The sequence below is a fragment of the Botryllus schlosseri genome, chromosome 3 (genome assembly GCF_051294905.1).
Source record: "Botryllus schlosseri isolate E-star chromosome 3, Bs_hap1, whole genome shotgun sequence".
NCBI lineage: Eukaryota > Metazoa > Chordata > Ascidiacea > Stolidobranchia > Styelidae > Botryllus > Botryllus schlosseri.
The window spans coordinates 1,149,611-1,165,967 of NC_137238.1; positions in this window are offsets into that span (position 1 = coordinate 1,149,611).

The following is a 16,357-nucleotide window of genomic DNA, read 5'->3' on the forward strand; positions in this document are numbered from 1 at the left end:
GTCACGAAGACAGAGCTCGTTCTCTGGGTAATTTTTAATCTTAGGTGCTGACTTTTTCCGGCAAATTACCATCGCCAAAGGAGCGATACAAGACACTTAATGTCAATACAAAAACGAACGGACAACATAATTAGCAGGACTTACCTTGCAAATATGCGTATTGCATGAAAACAGATTGTTTTCAGACAGCAATATGGGAGACAGGTGTTTATTTCCATCGACAAAGAGCAGTTGGCACGCACTTGGTTATCACACTGATATTTCATAAGGAGATCCGATATCGATAAATAGCATTAAATGTGCGAACAATGCAACTGTTACTGGCCATATCGATTCATAAACAATATTCTGCTACCACGACAACTTTTCAAGTGACTCAACGTTGTAATGCTCACTCTTAGTATAGGTATTTGAATAAGTTTTTATGTATGGCATTCGATTCTACCGTCATATGTCTTAGTTCAACAACTTGGATACGAATTATAGCTACACAAACGTTTTATAGTCGAGAATCTACTGTTTGGGGTAGTCACACAAGATCAGAACTATAACGAATCGCACCATTTTCACGAACGTCAGCGTTGACATCGGAATATTCTGTAATCCATTATAGATCACAAGCTTCTTTTCACGAGTTTCATTCTCACATCGGGAGATCAGTAATAATCGGCTCTATGTCGTCGCTTTCGGGAATATACAAGGAAACACTCCGAAATAGAATATTTATAATAGAGAGGTAAACAATCAGATTTGACCATCTTCTCATATGGTTATTCGATCAACTGCCATGGACGCTCTCGATACACCAGCCTCTGAATTACAAGGCATCGGTGCTGTATTCCAAGCCATATATAAGAGTCTCGTATAATAATGCACGGCGGTTTCCGCTGAATATTTGAGACACACATTTTTTTTTTGACCGTCACGCTCTGCAAGAGACCGTATTTTAATGCTCAACGAAAATGATCCCCTAAAACTACTTGAAGTGGAAGTAGAATTGACTGCCTTTACATCTACTCAAGTAAGTAAGTAGTTTTGAAAACAGTCTTAATCTGTTCGCATGGACTGTCAAAATCTGCGAATCGAGCTATGTGGCAGGGGCAGAGAGCTTGATTCGTATTAATGCATCATGGGAGGTATCAATTCCCGACAGAATAAGCATTGTTTCGCATCATGGGCATGCAATTTATAGTATTGATATGAAAAGGCGACACCAACACTTTGTTTACTAGAAGACCCCGTTTTTAGAGAATATCATGGCATGGCGCCCTGCCTTATATTATAAGGCCCCAAGTTTAGGCGAACAGCAACACGTGGAAGTTGTATCGGATACGGTTTCATCACTTTTACGTGATTAGTATACGGTAATAACAAATATTGTGGATCGTTAAAGTTATATTTATGGCCGTATTACGAAAACAAGGATTAATTCGAGAATTGCGTAATACTCGGATAGAAACTCGGCCTACAGTAAACTCCGGTTGGTATTACGAAAAAAATGTAATTCGTCGCCTACTCAATACTCGCATTACATGTAATTCGCGTCATATATCTTGGTCATATTTGCGATACCGGTACATGAATTTATCGTTACGCGAGCGGTTCGTGTTTTCACGGTGATTTTCAGCATCAATGATCGATTGATCGGTCATACCTGGCTCATCTTATAGAACAACAAAAGGAGCATGTCACTATAGAAATTAAACATGGAACGGCAACGACCGATTTTGCAGCTTCGTTCCGCTTCGCCGAGGCTGGAGTGGAGAGTGGTTTTGCGTAAGCGACTGTAGGATTTCTGGCAATCCAAAAGCTATCTTCCCGGGCACAGAAGTTATTGAATATGGTCTTGATCGAAAGCCACTGCTGCACCGATTCCGAAAATATAAAGTAAAATAATGATCAGGCACTGATCCACCTAGAATCCGTCCTCCAAGTCGAAATATCGGCATTGTTCGAACAATCGGAGAGTCGCAATGAGTCATTGTTATGGTCATTGTGTTGCGGTTACCCGATTGTTCTGAACAATGCCGATATTTCAGACTTGGAGGACAGATTCTAGGTGGATCAGTGCCTGATCATTATTTAAATTTATATTTTCGGAATCAGTTCAACAGTAGCTTTCGATCAAGACCAGATTCAATAATTTCTGCGCTCGGGAAGATAGCTTTTGGACTGCCAGAAATCCTACAGTCGCTTACGCAAAACCACTCTCCACTCCAGCCTCGGCGAAGCGGAACGAAGCTGCAAAATCGGTCGTTGCCGTTCCATGTTTAATTTCTATAATGTCACTATAGATAACTCAGGTAATACATTCCATTTCGATGGTTGCCCGTACGTACAGTAGGGTGCCAAATTTGGGAATTTGGGAATATTTCAAGGCTGTTTCGCAGTATGTATTCGTGTACCTAAGGAACAGTTCAGGATTACTAAAGGAAGCATATGATGTCTAACGATCAATAAATCGTTATCTTGCAATAAATTTTGAGTTACGCTACTGCATCTGCTATCGTTACAAAACTGACGGCGGTGTAAACCTTGCTGTGGTGAAGCTATTACTTTTTAACGATTAGCTATTTTTCTTAGTTCTCTAGTTCATAGCCACAAGATTTTAAATATGGATTCAAGTGTTGAAAAGAGGACAAACTATTCAGAGTATGAAAAAGAGTTTTTGCTGAATTTGGTGGAAAAGTGGCCTATATTAAAGGACAAATCAACAAATAAATTTACAAACAATTCCAAGGAGTTGGCCTGGACAAAGATTCAGGTTGAGTTTAATATGGATAGCCATACACGGCAAATTGACAATTGGATGAAGCTAAGAGCTCAATATAAGAACCTGAAGGCAAAGGCGGGAAAAGAAATGACAAAGAAAATGTGAAGACTGGTGGTGGATCCTTCAAGGATAAAGAATTAACTCCAATTTCGCAGCAGTTTTGTAGGCCTACTTCTTTTGCCACTCTTCGGTGTACATTGGCATCACTCAGTGAACATTGAAACATATCTCAATCTTGAATTGAAATCGGAATATATTATTGCTGCATGAATTTTGTGACAGAACAACAACAGAACAAGACATATTGGTATCTTTTCAGATGATACGTCGATATCTGCACCTCCTAAACCAACCTGTTCTGGAAAGAGGAAACTTGCTCAGCAGTCTAAATCCCGGAATGAGCTGTACAGATTGCAAGCAATCAAACTAAAAAAACAGATAGAGCTCCTAAACAAAAAGCTGAAATTGGCAGAAATGGAACTTGAACAGCGTTCCATCAAAAAGTAGACGTGATTAATAGATATTTTTGAAGAGTCGTAATGCTCGTTCCTAACAGCTTCATTATTTCGTTTTAGCCAGCACTGTTCTTTTGTGATTTAATATATTTTCTTTATTGCAATAGAATTGGATCCATATCGCCGCTGTGGAATCAAAGTAGCTATTGGCCATTTTTGTAAGATTTTTATTCTCTTTTGATAACATCATGGCCATGACCATGTCTATTTTTGTGTGTCACATTGTTTCTAACATGAACATGGTCAAGATATGACCGAAGAAAATTAGACACGTTCGATTCCAGAGCGATAATACGTTTGTATTCCAATACTGTGCTGCAAAGGGCTAATTGTCGAATATATTTTTGTACTGTGGTTCTACTTTGCTACTGCTAAAATGTCTCATTACTAGAGCGATTTTTTTACCTAAAAACGGCTGCTTCTGCTTCACTTAAGATACTGCAGTATGTTGAGTGTAACACCACATCAACCTAAAATTTGTTGCATTTGGCGTTTATGATTCACAATAGGCCGTCTAAAGCGGTAGGGGCTACACAAGCTGTAAAATGTCAATAAGTTCACCGAGAGCGCAGGTGAAACGAATGCAGGTTGCAAAAAATTTCGACATTATTTTGACAATATTGACATGTTGGATATATTGCCATACTCATTACCAATGTCATGCTGATTATACTGTGCTTGCTTATATGTTTCTTTGTTCTGCCACTCAATAAAGTTTCTTTGTGCTGGGCTGCTGCTCAATAAAAGAGTGCTTCAGACATCTAGTATTATTCATTCCACTGCAGGTACCATTTAAATCAGCAATAGCAAACAATCTGTAGAATTGTGACAAGGTATATTTACTAGTAGTAACTTGTCAATATGTATTTCAGTAGTAAGATAAGAACCATGTCAAATAGCCATTGTATCATTGTAACGGAATAAAATTTCCAAGATTAATCCAATTTGAAGGCTTATTTTTGCTTATGTCAGGGAGATTGGAGATTGAACAATGGAAATTGTTTTTTTAGGAAACATCTATTCAAAAACTGTACAGTTATCTTATCATTCGCAACTGCACCACATCACATTCGGTTCTACGCAGATGAAAAGTGCAATCTTATCAGCTGCTGACGGATCGCAGAAGCTTGTGCGTAGTCTGTACACTGGCCTTGTGGTGTAGAATCACTAGGATCCATTCCATCATCTGTAAATTCATCAAGTGATGCCTCGATCATGCCACGTTGCCTGAGAAAGTTGTATATGCAGACGCAGGCTGGAATCACGTTCAAAGTTGTGTCGACTTTTAACCTCATGCCTGTTTTCAGGCAGGAAAATACTCGCTTCAAAACACCAAACGCGCGTTCGATTGTCAATCTGGTCTTTTTGTGGCTTCTGTTGTAACACAGCTCAGGCTCACGCAAAGGATTGCGTAACGGTGACATTAGATAAGTAGTCAATGGGTAGCCTTGGTCGCCAAGCAACAGTCCATTTGAGGTCGACTGGCTTTCCAGATAACCATATAATGCAGAATTATGGAATATCCTTGCATCATGTGTCCGTACCATTTTGCACAAATGTTCGTAAAGACGAGTCTTGCATCACATACAGCCTGAAACATGAATGTATGTATTAGTATTGTGAATTACTATTCTATACATCACTTGCATCACTGGACAAAAAAAATTTCATTAAATAGTTATTTTTAAACCACAACAAACACCCAAACCAAATTGTATGGTGTAACGTCATGTTTTGTTTGCTAGGAATATTTGCATTATCATCAAGGCAGCAACATAATATGGGGGCTCAGTGTAGTTAGGCCTACTTATCAGCAACAGCATGACCAATTGACTATCACTAGGCAGTGTTCCCCATGAATATGTCAAAATTTATGGCATTTATGATTGGGTTAAGGTTGCGGTAGAGGTAACGGTAGAATGTTCCTATCATACCCTATACGAATTATAAATTATAATTATTTTAGTGCAGGTGTTGCCGATATACATCATTATAAACTTCGGTTATGATATTCACCTGGCAGTTTATGGAAAAGTAACCTTTTCGGTTCCTGAGCCGTTCTGCATTTTCACCACCTGGGCTCTGGATGCGAACATGAGTGCAATCAATTGCACCTATTACATCTGGAAATGATGCAATAGAGTAAAATTCTTCCTTTACACTGTGCAAGTTCATTTGTGGCCATCGTACGAAAGTCCCTATATTACCAACTATGACGGCCGAAACCTGTGAAAAAAGTACTGGATTTGCAAAAGAACAAACAATCAATCACTGTCAATTCATTACCTCTTTGATCACATTAGATACAGTCGGCTGCGAAATACCTTCCAAATCAGCAGAAAGCAATTGGAATGACCCACTGCTTGTGAAGCGTAGGAATATGAGCATCTTATGCAGTATTGGTAGGGCAACACCTTTTCTAGAATGCCTGAAGTCATTCTGAATGACTGCAATAAAGTCATGAAGACCTTGTTTTGTAAAGCGATACCGTTGTCTAAATTCCGCATCTGTGTTCTTTTCCATCGGGTTCTGCAAATCCGCCAGTCGACGTTTTGGCACTCTTTCAACAGCTTCGCCATCATATTCCTCCTCACAAAACCTCATAAACTCCAAAAAGTCCATGTTATCGTCAGCAGTCGCCCAATGCATCTATCGGGAACCCGGACAATGATAGATTATTCCCCGATTTCGGAGACTTGCATTTTAACAGTATCTGGGTCTCACAAAGCGCAGAAATTGATTTCATAATACCATCGCGGCTCAGGTGGCGCTCGGTATTACGAGAGTCGGCGATGTGTGACCGCAAGTAATGCCCGTCTTACAAAAACACTATTTTAATACGAAACAGAGGATAACTTCGCAAATTATCCTTAATTCGAGTGTTACATTCGTTTCGTAATACGGGCATTAGTGTAGCTTTATTTTCGGAAAATAGAGGCATTACTACACTTGCTTATATGCTTCAACGTGTATCTTCTGCAGACAAAAGAACTAAAAGTAATTCGAACTTGAAGTATGATACTTGCATTGAAATACAAATACCACTTCTTAAAATCGGAAAATACATTGCATGTCTTTTGTCCATAAAACTTCAAAGGTGATCTGCTAAATCAGGTGTAACGTTCAAAAAAGCTGGATTTTCCAGATAAGCATAGGTAATTGCTAGATTGCGAATCGGTAGTTTTAAACGTTATGGTGGGCCATATTTACTGTGATGAAATATTTGATATGGGCGACAATGCGGTGTGATAGGAACCAAACAATCCGGTATCTAAATTATATTCACTGATACTTTCATCAAAACATATTTGTCACTTCATCACTACTATGCGCGAAGCGCAACAAAATTTCTGGGCTTTACTTGACTTTTATAAGTATTAAATCTTGATCCTCCGTGAAAACAGCCCCGAAACTTCTCAGGCTAGCTTTCGTATTGGGGGATAAAACTACTTCTACTTGATAAAATGAAAATAGCGAAAAGTAAGTAAGTAGATCACAAAATATTACGAAGTCAAAATAGAAGTAGAGAAAATCATATCTACTTGAGTAAGTACCAGAAGTAGAGCAGAACTACTTGAGTACTTCCAAAAATAGAAGTACTTCGTTACTGACCACCTCTGACCGTTACTGTATTGTAGCTGTTCTTGGGAGAATTTAGTGTATCATTGTCAGTTTATTAATATTTTCATCGTTTCAAAACACTATACAAAACTGCGATACAATGAAAGACATAAGGCGTCGAAACGAGTTGGAGCTTGGAGTAGTCATTGAAATCAGACACCCACCTTGGCATAGGTAAAGTAGAAAAGAGGAATGCCCACCGAATGAAAACTAAAGCAAAGAATATGAAAGGAAAGCGACAAAATGAGGTGGCATGGGGCGGAAAGCCAGATCGATATGTTAGGTCGTGGTCCGATAATCTGACTAGTATTCTAGTGTGTATGTGTGCGTGACTATTGTTATGTCTTTGTACAATGCATGTCGATCGCTGCTTCATCGCAATGTTTTTTTTCCAATAACGCTTTGTGCTTGGTATTGTAGCATGGTACGAATGTTCGACTATATTTTCAGACTGCGCATGATTGTTTCCTGACATGAAGGATTGTTTACCGCGGCGAACCGTCCAAGATCGCACCGTCGTAATCAATATTCACATTTCCATACACCAAATCGCCCTTGAATGCGTTAGCCGATAACGACAAATCTTGTATTATTGCCGCCTTAAAAGATGGTTCGCTTGCAAGATTGAAAATATTAGGAATGAAATTTACATATCTCAATATATTGAAAATACGTCCTACTGGAGTTGATAGCATGGCGGGTAGAGTTTGATTCGTTGTTTGTGATATTCATGGGGCTTGTAGACTACTAATACGGTCATTTACACCAGGATGGTTTTCGTCATTTGTGTCCCTTAGCTACCGACTTGTAGCACTGCCCACTTCTGAGCTTCTAGAAGGCGTCGCTTACACGGATTATATGAAAAATAGGAGCCGGATCACCGATTCATTGCACCACTTCACAAGCGATTGTGGACAGAGACAATGGGAATTTGGGTCGCAGGCTATAATCACTCAGCAAGTACGTCTATTTGCCTAGAGATAAGTTTTTTATCACTCGAATATAACGCCAAATATTCCCAAACTCATATTCAGTGAAATTAAGCCATTCCACCAATATCCTACGTAACGAGGCGAACTTTTCCGATACGTCAGCGTACAATGGAATCGAGTATCGTATAGTTCTCAATACAGGAACCACATCGACGGAAGAGTCACGAGTCAGAAGAAAATGACTACGTTGATATAATTAATCCAAACAAGTATTTTAAACCCCGACTGACATCATCGTATCACGCTAGATCGATCACGGCTGATTTATGGCCATCACTTGCCAGCGCAATTAATCCACCAGTAGCATGTAAAATTTAAAACATCTGTTTCCGGATAAGCGTAAATCCAAATGTAATCCAGTAAAAATCATCCAATACGCTGTACTCCAATCCGAATTCACGCTTATATGTATAGTATACGAGCCCCCGATTCGTCGGCGTACAATGGAATCGAGTATCGTAGTTCTCGATACAGGAACCAGATCGTTGTAAGAGTCACGAGTCAGAAGAAAAAATGACTACTTTGATGTAATTGATACAAACGAGTATTTTGAACTCCGACTGACATGATCGCATCACGCTTGATCGACCACGGCTGATGATTTCATGGACAATGGACATCATTTGCCAGCGAAATTATTTGGCGAGTAGCATGTAAAATCCACAAATCCGGGTCCGGATAAACGTAAATCCAAAAATAATCCGGTAAAGATCCTCCAATGCGTTGCTTTTCCATGCAAATTGACGTTCGTTTGTACCGTATACGAGGCTCGCTGCTGGCACATACGCCATCTACTGTCCTGAGCTGCGGCAAGTAGCTTTGGACGACGTCAACAACCGCTTGAACATGGCGGCTAGCAAGTAGCAGCAATCGAACCCCATATGATTATTCAAAACTGTATGCTTACAATCATATCAATGTGATATACCATGGACTCAATGACACAAACGAGTTTGATTTGATAACACGTGCACCACACAGATAGCTTGCAGTCACACTCGATTGAACCGGAAATCATCGATCGAGAGATCCAAGAGAAATCAGAGTACACACCATAGAGATCAAGAAAGATTCGATGATCATACGTGGAAAATTACAGCAAAGAATACGATAACTTCGATATTACTCGCTTGATAATAAAATTATATTCACCGCAAACGAGTTTTGACACGCAGATAGCAACCTTACTCAATTCCAGAAAGCGCGACACGATAGGACAGCCGGGTTTTGAAATCAACAGGCAGAACCAGTGATCAATCCACTCATAAATAACGAGTCACGCCACAACCGCGAGAATTACGTCACAAATATTACACCAAACTCATTTCAAACGGAAATCAAACAGCCACATATCAATCAGATCGCTTGCAGCAATCCGTCACGAACTGCAATTCTGCAAAATGCGTAAGTCCGTTATCCTTTGTTTCTTTATTTTATTAGAGATTTTAGTTTCTTTAAGTTAAAAGACGATATGCGTCTATATCCACCATTTCTCTACTACTGACATTTTCCGGAAACAACAACCGGCTTGTAGTAATAAAGTAACTAATAACACTGGACTCTCCTGAAGCTAACCCGCGAGAACCTAACCACACGCTTACCGTATGACTCATCTCTGTTTATCCCAAGATTCTGTCCGGGAGATCTTGCAATGGTCTCAATATCTAAACCTTTACCCACCGCGATAGAGGTCAACGTACCTCGAAGGACTTCAGCGACAAAGCTCAACAATTCCATGGCCGGTTCCGAGCTTAGATCACTGGCTGTTTGTGTATCGCCACTCTGATTAATGTTGCTACTTGGAAACGACGGAAATTCGGTTTCAGAAACGATGTTCGGTGCGGACTGTTGCTGTTGCAACGTTCGTTTCGCGTCCCAGTAATTACTGTTCGAGTTGGTCATCATTGTGTTACGTTTGAACTCTTGTCGGCATCGTGCGCGTCCTACGTAACTCGCGGAGTGTGAACCTTCACGATTTACACAGTATGGTTCGTTTAGACCAGTGGTTCTAAACCTTTTTTTCTCCAGCGCTCCTTTCAAAAAATATCAATTCAGATTCAAGTATACTCGAATTATTGTACAAACTACTGGATTTTCAAAAAGCTCAACTATAGAACTATACCCGATTCAACTGAACACCGCCGAAAACCACGACACATGATTTCTAGTTGTTCGGCAACTAATATTTTTTTTTCAAATGTGCAACTAGAACTAGAACTACTGAATTTCAAAATCTGTAACTAAAACTAAAACTGAACTTTCACAATTAGCAACTAGTACTATTACGCCTACTCAATTCTCAAAACCTGCAACTAAAACTAGATCTTTGAACTTTCACAAATAGCAATTCTACAACTGCTCAATTCTCGAAATCAGTAACTAGAAACTCAAAACCGTTATTTAGTTGACAATCAATCTATACTAATTTTTTAGTTTTTGCAAGTCTGTGCCCATCTGGCCCTCTCTCAAATCTCAATATAGAAATGTTTCCTAACCTCGTCTTCGCGTACAAGGGCGAGAAGGATGCCAGCCATATATGCATCGCATGCTTCAGGCAGTAAGGACTGCATGCTTTGACTTCACCAGATTTACTAGTGGCGTAACCAGAATTCAGGTTATCCAGACTACCGATTACCGATATCGAAGGTTACCAGTCACTAGTAGCGTAACCGATTTCTGGTGTCAAAGGTTACTGGAGACAGGTAAACCTCCTGCCACTGCCTGAATTTTTCTAACAGTCTGGAATTGCGCCGTAGTGGAATAGTACTTGACTTTCCATTCGGACTGATTGATATCGAACATTTTTACGTGTTTTGAATCAACGTGGTTGCAATCAATACAGGTAGCACGTGTTTTCATCTCTAACCCTTAACCGCGTCAGTCCATTAAATCATTTCGTGTTATGAATCGGAACGATAAGCCATGCAAACGGGTTCTTCTACATGCAGCAATATGCGAGAAAATTGGCGACCGTATTAAACGCCTCTGGATGGTGGATGTTCAGGAGCAGCTCAGCAGGTCTCCAGGTGACAGTGCGAGACCATGACGGAAGACAGGCTGAAATTTTTACATCACCGACGCCTCTCTACGACCTTGACGGCCATCTTGGACTAATTGTACCGCCTATCGTGAATACTCATGCGGTATACCATTATGATAATACATTACGCTATGGTGTTGTAGCTGGGCCGCGGTCGTCAATCTTATACAGGGAGAGAGGCACGACGCATGTTGTTGACCCGCGCCGGTGTTTACTTCATCAATAATGAAATAGCGCAGACAATGGACATTGTGGCGCACATTAACCTTATGTGAGTATTAATTAGCGGCGTCATCGACGAGGTACTATATTTGAAGGTTCTGTCGAACTGACGCTGCGCTGCCACCTAGACTGGCGTGTATACTAGGAGCCAGGCGCGCCGCACCATGGACCGCACAACTCCATGCTGTCAGTCAAGGTTATACGGAATTCGACAAGAAACCCCCGTTTGGCGAATGGGAGTTCTATCTCACGGGCAAGATGGGCTACCCGGTCTTACTCAGTCTCGTGAATAGGAGCTGCCATCAGTGGCCGCAGACTGTTGGCGTTCGTCACCATCGCGCTCTCTTGGCTTGACGCAAGCGTCTTCGCTCGGCTAGCACAACGGCGGACGAAGGCTTTCAAATGATAAACGAAAGCAATCGGGTATGAGCGCTACTCTTATATTGGACAAATGCTGACTAGGGCTCAGACTATGGCGTGTCTTTTCTGCGCGGTTATTGAGGCTCGCGGCAACGGACTTTCGCGCCACATTTCATTTTCAAGAGGACGCCGGTAGCGGGAAAGACCTTGCTATGTGATATTTCATTCCCGCCGCGTATTTCCAGTCTAGTTCCGCACGATGCGTCGGGTGTGGGTCAGTTACACATGGACTCACACTCTCGCGTGTTGAAATGCGATGACGCAGGTCTATATTTTTGGGGTCATTCCGGCATGATGTCGGCCGTTGAGCAGATGTTCCATGGGTCATGGTCGGCCAAGACACGCGGGTCGAAACAAGCCAACGGTTTAACTGTGGTCGAAGCTACCACCAATGCGCCTGACCCATTCACGTTACTGGTTGAATGTGGAGAAAATCGAGAGGCTTGGGAAAGACGTTTTCTAGTGTTCGAATTAACCGGACATTTTGTCCCGCGTCTCAGTAGCAGGCCGATTTCTAGCGCGACGTGCGAGTTAATATTAGACCGACTCGTAGCCGACCTCGTCCGCGCCGGCATTGCGGGCCTAGAACAAGACTTATGCGCCGATCATTTTCGCACGGTTTCCGATTACCACGCCTGCCTCACCAACATGATGATGGCCGTATCAGACTATAGATAACTAACCTACGGATAGATGCACAACACATGACTCACGGTAGAGTGATGCGACAACAGCAGAGTTGTTGTCGCTTCATGGCATGAAACGGGAGCGTAATTGCTAATCCCACTGATAACGACCCAAGCACTCAAATTAAATATAGTTGATCTTATTTGAAAGCTACAGACACGCTGATTCTTATAATATATGGTACGTTGTATTGGAACATACAATTATAGTCAGGACCAACTGGTTACATTACCTCATGTTCCTTTCAGACGAGACGGCCTAGAATTACTGGGCAGAGCAACTTGATTGCCTGCCCCGGATTAAACTGGTGGTTCGCCGGTATCAAAAGCAAGACCATATTATTGAATGATCTATATTAATAAAGACTACATTCTATGATGACTTTTCGATAGTGCAAACGGGGACTGCTCGTCTATGTCGATAATAAATAACCACAAACCAAGGTTAGGTGCTAACCATCTGTATTTTGGGTGGATAACCCCTTACCGGTATGTTGATGTTCGCGAGTGGTATACGGGAAACGCACACACTTCATCAGGCTAATGCCACCCCCGTCCGGTACGATAGCGGTATGTCGTCACGATGGTCAAGCCACTGCCAGTTCCGGCGTTGATTACTAATGTTCAAGTGGAGCGACTGTGCCATTTACGGAAAAAAGATGGACGAATACGCCGGTATTCCGGAAATATGCGAGATTGGTGGGTTGATCAAGGAAATACGTAAGCTCACCGACGAATGTGTGGACCGTGGCCACGACAGACATACTGATAAGGAGTAAGTGCTGCTTTGTATAGTACTTGTATAGACACGCCAATGGTGTGTGTTGAGTTAGTATAATATGCAGCTATCATGGATAATGATAGGCATAATGTTATGTTACAGCTCGATGAAGGACGACTCATCAGTCGATATGGGATTGACTATCTCTACTGTAGAAACACGCAGGTTTGTACACACAGTATATCGCTTGACTGTCCTGTACACGGTATTATTAAAAAACGATCGTGCGTTTAGTTGGGACCCACAGCTTTCCACGGGCGGAGCGGGTGGTACCGACCGTGCCGAAGATGAATTGTGAGCATTTATTATACGATAACATTTATAATGGTGTCGACAATCACTAAAACATTGCAGCGATGAACCCGTGTCCGACCAAGGGGAGCCCCGTGCCGTGGCGGCTCATATCGGCGAGCATGGTACGTCGTATTGGAACATACAATTATAGTCAGAACCAACTGATTACGTTACCTATGTTCCTTTTAGACGAGGCGGCCTACAATTACTGGACAGAGCAACTTGATTGCCCGACCCGGATTATACTGGTCATTCACCGGTACCAAAAGCAAGACCATATTGTTGAATGATCTATATTAATAAAGACTACATTCAATGATGACTTTTCGATAGTGCAAGCGGGTCCTGAACAGACGGCAAGCTGTCGTCAGTCAATGCGAGCATAATTATTATGAATGGTTTTCCTTGCGTAGTTTGCGCAATATTGCACAGAAACAGTCGCAATCAATAGCTGTCGACACAACCTCTACCACATTTAAATGTTCACCTTTACAGGAGTGACGCGATCCTCAAAACATACGCATTGATGCTAGGAGTCATTCGACGAAAACATGCTGTGTTATAGCTAGCTTGTAATTACTGACACAGAGTTCCTCAAAACGAAAGGCTATATACGCGTCGACTGACCATAGAACACACATGCGCGACTATATGTGTATGTCAAATCACCTCAGACTCCGTACACCATCACCAATAAGACAGCAGCGGGTCTATATCCTATGGAGGCGTACACCTGCGTATCGACATGTGGACGGGTAATATCAACCACCAATCGTCGCTGAGGAACAAGTAGTCAGCTATAGTTGAATGTAGTGCTTGTTATTCGTTGCTCGTGAATGCTGACGTGATATTCGACCACTCTATTACTCGTATATATATTTACTAATGTATGGGAACCAGGAAAATATACAGGATCAATATTCAGGCATAAGTGTAACAACAGTTAACATTGTCGTGTATTATCTATCTATAGGTATCGGAATGATACGTAAACGAGAATAACATGTCCATGGACGTATAACGTATATATAACAAGATGTGTTACTGGCCTTCAATGTGCGTATCCATTAGGTGTGTGTGTGCCCATAAGGAGTCCGTGCTAATAGTTACCGGTATCCAGCCGGTGGGATGACATTCGATTCGTGCGTCTACCTGGAGTGTTGTGCTAGCGATAAAACTCCACTGTACTGTGCCCTTACCACAGTGTACATGTACATTTGCAATCGCCCGTGCCTTCGCTACTTGTAAACATGTAGTTTTGTATTTCAACGTGTTGTAGTAACACCACAGTGTGTGGATAGGTCGTGTTAAATGTTCATGATAACATAACGAACGTATCTGCTCAGATTTGTAACGGGATGATATACTGTTAATGGAGGAGTATACCGATCGGTAAGTCGTTGTTATAGTTATACAACGTATGTATATTCATGCAACGGATTAAATGTACCGTCCCGTGCAAACACCGGTATTGTTATGTGTGGATGGTGACGTGCTGCCATCGCGACCAACCCGACGATAAGTTAATGCTACCCATCGACGAATTGGTATCAACATGGACGCAGGTACGCGGTCGTGCAGACCCGACTTTAGGCATTATATCAGTTATATACGTCTGGGACCGGTGACTGACGACTAGTGTGACCCGCGTGTACTCTAAGGTGGCGTGGGCACTCGAAAAATCACGTAACTGTCACGCCAAGAGACCCTCGACGACTTTGTTAAAAGGCGAAGTCGCTATTGCTTTTCGTTGATTTTAACTATGTTCCATTTCGAGTTGGGTGACATAATTTCGCATGGTATATTTTGATGCTGTCATATCACGCTGTACCAAGTTTCAAGACTATGGCTTTATGACTAGCGTATCTAGTAGATCAGCGCGCACCGATATATTGTCGACTTTGATAACGGAATTACTATGATAATCATTGAGTGACGATACTGAAACTTACTGCGAAGCTGCATAACACAACCATGCCAAATTTCGTCATCCATATCGGTATGAAACCCTTTAAAAACTCACAGATACAAATATCAAATTTTGCGAAAATTCCATTAGGCGGTAGGCTCATTACGACATCAGCGCACGCGGACCCTTGATACTCGATATGGGACCTTAACTCGGAGTGGGAAATCTATTATAGTCGATTCCAGTATGGTCGACATCAAGAGTAGACCCGTGAACTAGTATTGAAGTCCAGTCCAGGACTTCACCAGAATAGGCATATAGCGACATCTGTAATCGGTGAGCTATGTCCGTATTGAGTCCTATTATGTATTTGCCCATTCACAAATGTACTTTCGAACCGCGAACCTGATTCAACACTCCGATTGCCTAGCCGAACAAGGCAAATGTTGACTAAGGCTACGCAAGTCCCTAAAATGAAGTGACATTCGGAGAAATGATGTGGTATTAGCGCCTTCAAACAGACTCCACTATCTGAAATACGCAACTCAACTCAGTTACACAACCGCCCCTCACGAAAGCGCCGCTTCAAATGAACAAGCGTGTTAGTTTGCGTCTTCCACCCGTCAATGTCAAAAAACATCTTGCCAGTTAATTTACTACATTGTGAAAATTTACCCCACGTAGCTGCGGGCCTAAGCGAGCCGAAACAGCATCGAAGTTATTGTTGTAACCACTGTATGAAACTCTTTTGTTGAATACTGTTTTCAAGCATTCGAAATGTTAAATTAGCCACCGACATACGAACCAACATTGGCTATTCTTCAGCAACCAATCTGAGGTCAAAAATGTTGTTGCCAGATAATCTATTGGAAGAATATTTATTTTCGGCTGTACCACCGATGAAAGGGAGACATTTATTGATTCTGCCCGTCAAAAAGAAATCACACTAGCACACGGAAATAGTAACAAGGATACTTAATCCCGGGACAGGGTGTGATCGATGTGGCTCTGGCTAGGGTCAACTGTTGTGAAGATTACCCCGTGCGTCCAACTATTAGAGATACACTATACACTACACATCCTTGAGATACGATTTAAGCCTGC